Below are 9,056 nucleotides of genomic sequence, written 5' to 3'. Positions count from 1 at the left end.
TGAGGTCAAGGAAGTGGGGCTCTTAGAACGCCATGTTCCTGAGACTCTGAAACTGCGACTGGGACCCTGGAGGTGACTGCTGAGGACCCCAAAGCTCTGCTTTCGCTACCCCCATCTTCTGACACATTAAAAAAATAGCTACTGAAGTGGGAGGGGTTGCCATGGCAACACTACTAGCTTTCGGGTATGTCTCCACCAAGGAGTCCTCAAAATAGGCCCTTATCACGGTACATGAGCAAGTGTGAGGAGCTAGGTTTTCTCAGGCATGTACCTGGGCCCCAAGTAGGACAGGAGCCCATTTTCACAAGGACAAGTTGAGGACATGAATGAGGAGGAGGTTGGCCCCTGGATCCCATAGCAGTCAGGGGCATGATCAAAATCACATTTCTGCAGCAGAGCTGGAATGAACCCAGGCGAGCTGCCTTATGCAGCCCTCCTTACTGTACAGATGAGGCTGAGGCCCTAAGACGGAGCGTCATGCCCAAGGTCACATAGGAAGCAGATGCAGAGTGAGCCTTCTGGCCTCTAGATCTGCTCTAATAGTAAAGTGAATTCACATTCCTTGCTTCTGTCAATTTGCCCAAAGGGTGTGTGGCTTCAGCTTCCTTGGGTCTGTACCATAACCTGGGCAGATATTGTCATCATGCATTTGTTCATTTTACAGATGAGGAGACTGAGACTCCTAGCCCCAAGCCCTCAAAACTGCCAGCAGCAGCTCCACACCCAGGAGGTTCCAGAAGTGGTACAGGCCAAGAAACTGCCTGCACCAGGCTCCTTTCCCAGCTCTCAAATTTCCACCAACAACCCGTGCAAAGTGCATAGGCAAGCCAGCCCCTGCCTGGATACAGCATCTTCTGTCTCCCTTATCTCTCAGCACACTGGGACCTCAGCTCAGGTTAGTAGCCCAGAGGTCCTGCCATCAGACTTTCCCGCCCACCCAAATCTCACGCCTCTATTTATGCTGGTCCCTCTACCTGAAGGTTCTTGATAGTCTCTGAACCAGTAACACTGAACCAATAACACTGGCTCATTTTTAAATATCCAGATGACTGTCACCTCTTCCAGGAAGCCTTCCCTGACGCCAGGATGATTTAGCTGCCAAATCCTCACTTCCAGGCCTCCTCAGTTCCCCATGCTTCCTCCCCCGTCACTGCGTGGATCACTGTGTGCTGTCATCCCCCTAGTCTCATTTCCTCAAAGGTAGGGACCAGGGATTGACATGTGTGTGGCAGAGTCTGACACACACAGGTGATCCACCAATAAACTGAAGGGCCTACGCCCGAGTCCCCACTGTAAGAAGCCTTCCTGGATGCCCCAGGCAGTCTGCCGCTCGTCACAGTGTTGGCGACTGTTGTGTCACATAAAATGAGTGACAAGGACTAACAGGCGAGTCACAAGTTAGTTTACAAAGCACTTTCTATTCGTGTTAACCTAAACCCTTGCATCCTTAGTCTTAGAGTTTCTGATCCTATCTTCCACTGAGGGGGAATGAGATCCTCAGAGGAGAAGAGAGACACCCAGCCAGGTCCTTGAGGGGAGCCAGGGCTGAAATCCTCACTCTCTGGCTCCTAAGCCCTGGAAGCAGCAAGGGGGACTGTGGTGAGCACCCCCTGCCCCCAGCGATCAGCCCTGGAGCCTCCAGAGCAGGGAATAGCTGCAGGCCCAGCACCTAGCACAGGCGGGCAGAGGAGGCCTGAGGAAGCACTGAGGACTCGCACTGAAGCAAAAAGCAGGGCTTCTTGCCAAGAGGAAGGAACAGTGCTTGGGAGGGCTGAAGTCCCATTAATGATTCATTCATTCAACAAATATTTACTGAGCACCTACTATACTCCAGGCACTGTGCTCAGTGCTGGGACAAACACCGAGGGAGACAGACAGAGGTCCTGTTCCCAAGGGGCTGACATTCTTCCGGGGCAGACCATCACCCAAACAGAAAAGTACACCTGAGAACTTAGCTAATGAGAAGGGCTATAAAAAATACAATGGGACGGGACCGTTCTCCAGATGGTATGGTCAGAAAAGGCCTCCGAGAGGAGACTGAATGTTTTAAAGACAGCCAACGCAATGGCCCTGAGGTAGGACTGAACTGACGGGAATCCTGGGGGAACAGGAAGACCCCAGCCGTTCTAGAGCAGGGCATGGAAGCAGAGGAGTGACGGCTGCTCACAGGGGGCTCCACAGCCACAGGGAGGAGTTTGGAAGGTTTGGAATACAATGAAGGCAACTGGCTGTTCCCCTGGCCTCAGAGTTCCAGGGTTCATGGTACATCTACTCATCAAGGCAAGTTGGGACATCTTGAAAATGCACGAGAAGGGGTGATCTGCCAGCCCCATCATGGTCCCAGAAAAACCTTCACTCAGTCAGGAAATGAGCACCTGCAGTGGCCAGAACCCTGCACTCGGCCCTTCACGGCTTCACCACACTTCTCTCTTAGTTTAAGGCAGCCAGTGACTGGGAGGTGGATCTGGGTTCTAACCCTGGCTTTGGTAACCCTGGCCTAGTCTCTTCTCTCCGGGGCCCTCAGTGTTCCATCTGTAATGTGAGAGCTGCCCCTGACCCATCACTGCCAGAGAGCTGTGATTTTATGACTCAAGTACCTGCTGCAGAACTCACAGGTGGGAAGATGGGGGTGGGGCAGGATTGCCACAGTGGCCACTGAGTCACCAAGTCTGCTAATAAAATACTACTCTTGGCCCTCCCTTCCCAGCTCAGAAGAGCCCTCAGTAGCACAGATAACCCCAAAGTGGCATTTGTGCATTTGGGGAAGTGGTGTGTGGGGGGAAAGCTATATAGAATTGGGGGAAAGGGAATATGAAAACCATGTCCTCATCCTACGATTGAGAGTTAGGTGTTAACCCTCCAACAACCCAGCCTCTTAGTCTCACCTCCTGCTAAGCTCCTGCTTGCACACTCCCAGTGATGGGGAGCTCCACCCCACCCACACCAAACCTGCTGCAGTGGCTGTCAGAAAGCATTGCTCCATTATATCAAATCTGCACCCCCCGCCTCCCAAAATTCCAGCCCTGTTCCTGGCCTTGCTTTTGGGGGGTCGTGCAGAACAAATCAGTTCAGAATTTTACTGAAGCTGCCACCATTTCATGCTGGGTCCTGTGGTGAACCCTGGGTATTCAGGCAGACATCAGAGGGCTCTGATCGGAAGGGCCTTAAATCCAGGGGCAAAGGTAAAGATGCAAATATGAATAACTGCCTCTTCCACCCCTGGCACAGGTAAATCCTTCAGATATTAGAAAAGACCGACAGAGACTCCTGTCTCCCGCACAAACTCCCAGCACACATGCAGCGCACACCCACCCCCACAGCTGGCTTTTTTTTTTTTTTTTTGCCCAGGAAACCAGACACCAAGGTATCTATTTCAATCTCACCCATCACAGGTCTTCCCTTCACAGAAGCCATGGTCTCCCCTTAAATATCACCACTGACAAAGTGTTCATCACCTCCCAACAATGAGACTTTATTGGTAAAAACCAGGCCACTGGGGAGTGTCTTCAAAGACCAAGGATGTAGAAAGCAGGTCTAATGGAGAGGCCAGATAACACAAGATTTGCTTCAGCTCCCTCCCTTCCCCACCCAGTCTTTCACCAAAGAGAATCCTAGACAGCTAAAGTGATTGGTTTGCATTTCATGCCAGCTCTTGCTACAGTCCATGATGGAATTGTCTGCAGCCAGTTTTTTTTTTTTTAAAAATGTTTTCAAGACCTGATTAAAACATGGAGACATGCTCCTGAAAGGACAGTAAGTGACTTGGTCAAAATCACTCACTGGAAGTCCTCCTGAATAACAAATTCTAGGTCAAAAACGAGGAAGTCAGGGTCACCTGCTCCTGGAAGATACAACTCACCTCTGTGGATAGCAGAGATGAGGGAAGGGCATCTCCAGGAAGGTCCACCCCCCAGAGAGAGCATCCCCATCTCATCGCTAGGAGACGAAAGCACTTTCAAAACATGAGCGTGGGTAGGGTCCTTCCTTCCCCGTTATGGGCATTAAATGGCACAGTGAATGGACAAGCACTTTTAAGTGAGAGCAGAGACTGTCAGAGGCTATCGGGCCAGGTGCACGGGACAGCTCAGGCTGCATGTACCCAAGATGACAACAGCAGCTAGGTACCTCTCCAAGGGCAGTGAGTGGCACTCAGACCAAGAGGGGCAGATAATCACACCAACAGCCACAGAGGGAAAAGGGCCAATGCCTAGGACACAGTTAAACTGTGGTACAGCTCAGGGTGGTTACCCAGCAGCCCCGAGAATATTGTAAGTGATTTGGAGTAACAGAAGGAAATACTCTAGATTTAACATCAAGAGGGAGAAAACAGGATTTAGAACGATATCCACATCATGGCCTCAATCTTACCTAAATGATGTGTATAAATAAAATTATAATGAAATATACTAAAATGCTATTAGGAAGCTATCTTTGGATAGTCAATTAACCAGGAGCTTTTCATTTCCTTCCTGTTTTTCCAATTTTTTGAAATCCAATGATTTGTATGCTTTGTTTTTATAATGAAGGGGTTGGAGTAAGCTATTGTTAGTTACTAAAGAAAAATCCTAAGTAGGAGAGGTTCAGCAAGCTGAATTAAGACTTTAGGTGGAGGGAGGGAGGACTCAAGCAAGACAGACCAGGGCAGCTGTGAGGATGTCCCAGAGTCTCCTGGATTTGTATTTAATGCCCTGGCCAAGGCCCTGTTAGGGAAACCTTGGGCAGGTCATGCCTCCTCCCACCTCAGTTTCTCCAAGTATAGGTGAGAGGTGCGGGACATGGAAGGGATGCGCTTCCTTGAGCAGGAAAAGCTGTGGAGTTTGAGCTCAACTCCGCCCCTGATTCAGAGAGGACCTCAATTCCACGTGGTGGAACAGCAGCACAGACCACACTGAAGGGCACCCAGGGTCCTCCTGTCCTATCTTCTAAGCATTCCAGGCTCACAGTCGCTGCTGAGTGGGCTCCCAAGCCTGGGCTGGGTAGGGGGCAAAGGACAGTGTGGGCACAGCTGTCCCAGCCAGGCATGTTCCTGGTCTAGTGGCCTGCCCCATCCAGTGCCCCACAGCTTGATCCACCAGGTGAGGAGGGATGGAGGGAACTGCCAGGGGCCAGGAGCAGTGCTGGGGGCTGGAGAGGAGTTCTCAGGTAACATCCTATCTCACAGGCTGGAAAAAAAGAAGTGATGTAACAGAAGTCCCCCAAATTGATGAGTGCTAAGGTGGAGAATGCGCCCACATGACTACCATGCCAAGTGGCCCGGATCAGACCATTATTCTAACCTCATCTCAGACCCAGATGAGCACGGGGTAAGAATGGGGGTGGTGGTCGGGGAGGGGGCCGCAAGCCTTCCCAAAAGAAAAGAAAGGGGGTGGGACCTCAGCCCCCAGAGCGGCCTGCCCTCCAGCAACAAACTCCCACTATACCAACACACTCCTGCCTACCTTGGAGCCCTTCATCACCTCCTTTCCTGAAAGCCCTCTCGCAGCTGCATGGCCCAAGGAGGAAGCCGGCAAAGCCCTGCAGACCCTGGGCTGTGACAGTTCATCTCCCAGACCCTTAGTCCAGCTCCCAAAGGCCGCAGGGGGCAGCATGGGTTCTCAGTCAGAGCCCTCGCTCAGGGCAGCCGGGCCCGATGCTCACCTCGCAGGACCCCGGAGTAGGCGGCTATGAGGGTCTTCATGACGAAGCCTGTACAGGTCGGGGCCCCGCGGGAAGCCGCCAGACCCCGCTCCCCTGGCCCATGCCCCGGCGGCCGGGGCCAGGGCTTCGCGCCGAGCAGGGGAGCGCGGGGACCGCTACGGCCGGGAGTGCGGAGGGGCGGGCCGCCGGACGGGCCGGAGCACCGGCGGAAAGCGGAGCCTTGGCCACGGCCACGGCCACTGCGCCCGCGGCTCCTAGCGCGGCACTTTGTAACCTCATAAGGGGGCGGGGCCGACGCGGCAGGGGCGGGGCCGGCCGTTCCAACCACGGCAGCCTCAGCTCCGTGGGGGTGGCTGAGCGGCGGGCTCGGCCGGGCGCGGGAGGGCTGTAGGAGGGACCCCCCTGCTCCTCACGGCTGCGCCGCCCGCGGCGCGGGATCCTCCTCGCGAGGGGCTGCCTGGTTATTCCTGCTGCTCCCTGTGCCCGCCCCTACCCGCTCCCCCGCGGCGGTTGGTGCAGCCCGGCAGCAGGAACGTGGGCCGGGAGGCCCGGCACGTGCGGGCCTGGAGGGGGCAGGCGGGGATTTGTGCTTTCCGTGCCTCAGGGCTTCGCTTCGGCTACAGATGCCGCCTCTGATTGGTGGTTGGGACGGAATTAGTTAGGTAGGGTCGGGCTCCTAAACTCCTCAAGTTGCCTCTACCTTTCCGTCTAAACCTCACAGAGCGTGTATACTGTATACTGCTGCGTGCTGGGGACCCAAACCAGTCAATCCTGGCCCTGCCCTGGGAGGTGCTCTCCTTGGTGAGAGGTGATCGCACACTGAAGCTGGCAGCAATGCTAGGCCAAGAGAGAAATCTCTGGCTATAGATTCAGAGGAGAGAGGTCCTTTTCTTGGACTGGGGGCTGGGAACAGGAGGCTGGGTGCACTTCCCAGAGAGATTATTGCACAACAGAGATGGAATCAGATAGACCCGAAGCCAGTTCTGGCCCTCCCTTTCTTGAACCTCAGTTTCCATATCTGTACAATAGGAAGAATAACACTTATTTTGTGAGGTGCTTTGAGAATTAAATGAGGTAAAAATTTTAAAGTTAAAAAATAGCCTAATATAGTACCAGGCACATAGAAAGTTTTCCAAAATTATTTTTGTTGCGCTTTGATGAGTAGTTTTGTAGAAGGTGTGAGGGTAAGGTGTAAACTGTTAGAAAAGGCAGCATGCTTGGGGCAGGGTTAGGGTACCTGGAGTGGCTGGAGCTCAGACAGCTATGGGAAATGATGCTGGGGCTAGATCTTAGGAAGGTTCTTGACTGCTACCCTTGAGACATCTGGGTGGGGATAGCTTTGAGTGGGGAAAAGAGAGTCTTTATATGTTTTTAAGAGTCCTCCAGCCAAAGTGTGGGGAGAGACTGGGGGCCAGGAGGGCTATGAGGAGGTCCCGCCTTTGATTGGTGATTGGGACGAAATTAGTTAGGGTCGGGCTCCTAAACCCCTCAAGTTGCCTCTACCTTTCCGTCTAAACCTCACAGAGCGTGTATACTGTATACTGCTGCGTGTTTACACCTGCAGGAGGGACCCAGGTGAGAGAGAACCATTCCTGAGCTCGGATGGTAGTGGAAGGATGGAGGGAAGGCCTGGTCTGGAGAGAAGTGCAGGAGGAGGGGAGATCGACTGGAATGCGCTGGAATGACTTACTGCACGTGGATGGTAAGAGCAGGTGTGAGGGCAACAAGCCTGTCAGTGAAAAGACGGATTCCTTGGGGTCAGCTTGAGGAAGCTAGGTGTGGGCTCTCAGCATAAGATGAGAGGGAATCTCTGCTGCTGAGGTCGTCACCGGAAGACCTTGTCAGAAGTCTTGTCAGAAGTCGCAGTGCCAGCACAGCATGTGGCAAACGCCACTGATGGGACTTAGAAACCCTGCCGTTTGTTCAGCCTTTTCAAGGTTACAGGAATAACCTTGAGAAAAAAGTCATGGAGCCCTAAGGCCTGAGTTGTCTAAGAATAGAAGGAAAAGCATTCCAGGTAGAGAGAGCAAGCAGGTGGTGAAGCTCTGATGCTGAAAACAGCTTGGTACCTTTTAGGAAACTGAGGGAAAGCTAGCAGCTTTCAGGTTTGTGGGAGACATAGGGGTTAGCAAAGGCTGGGAGGTTAGATCAGATGTGACGAATTTCTGGGGAAAGAGCAGTGCAGCAAGGTGGATGCTAAAGATGCTGTGAATCCTTCAATCCTCTCCCCAGCGGTGTTTTGGGTCCCTTTGGAGGCAAGACTCCTACTGGCCTGGAGGTACCCCAAGTCAGTGTGTGGCCTGTGCCTGCTCCAGAAAAGTCTCCTGTGGAGGAGGCATCGGGCTGGAACACATGGCCCACCCAGCTCCCTCATAGTATGGTCTAAGGGGCAGAGTGTGGGCTGGGAGGAAGGAGGTCTGCATGCTGGCCTTTCTTGTCCCACCGACTTGCAGCAATTCCTTGGGCAAGTCACCTTGCCAACCCTAGTTTTAGTTTCTGCATCCTGAAATGTAGGTGGCAGTTCTTAGCTCGCTAACTGCCCTTGAGTATTTGAGGATCAAATGAAATCACAGGATATAAAATGGTGCCACCACTATGTTATGAAAGTAAGCTACCGAAATGGCGAGACTTTGGATCAAGATGAAAGCCCCTTCAGATCCCAGGTTCATCTACTTCAGCACAATTTTTCCTATATACTTTTCTGGGCCTGGCTGTCACTGGGACACAGAAGGTAATCAGACACAGTCCTTGCCTTCGAGGAGCCCTAGCCCAGAGATATGTCCCCAAACCAATGGTTGCAGCAAGACGGCCAGGCTGTGGTGCAGGGACATGTGGGAGGCTGTGCCGAATTCAGTCCTTTCTCCTGCGCTGCCACTACCTCCCTGAGCCAGGAGCTTTCCCAGGATCGTCAGGAGTATCATCACTCTGTGCCCAGTGCAGGCCTGGCTCAGGTTTGTGGCTCAGTCAGCAGCGGACTGACCAGTGAGTAAGTACAACAGAGTCATGGACAAAGTGCCATGAGCGGGGTGGGGGGGTCAAAGGAGGGAATGGTAATTAAGAAGGCTGAGAGATGACGACATTTGCTGCTGGGCCTGAGTTGGGGAGGACAGTTCTGCCTAGCAGAGAGGAAGGAGAAGGCCTTGGGGCAGAGGCTACAGCCTGAAACAGAGGCCTGGAGGTGGGAACCGTGAGCACCCTGATTGGCTGGAGGAAGGATGCTGGAAAGGGGATGCAGGCAGGGAGGAGCAGGAGATAAGGCTGGAGAGATTGATTGGACCAGATTTGAGGGGTCTTATAATCCCACCTGGACTTCATCCTTGGGACCAGACCAAAGGAGGGCTATGAGCAGAGCACCTGGATTAGACTGGAAGGTTAGGATGATCAGGTGGGTGGGTGGTGTGGGGACTTGGGCTAAGGCA

This window comes from Capricornis sumatraensis, chromosome 16, assembly GCF_032405125.1.
Source record: "Capricornis sumatraensis isolate serow.1 chromosome 16, serow.2, whole genome shotgun sequence".
NCBI classification, from domain to species: Eukaryota; Metazoa; Chordata; class Mammalia; order Artiodactyla; family Bovidae; genus Capricornis; species Capricornis sumatraensis.
Note: the sequence above shows the minus strand (reverse complement) of the source record.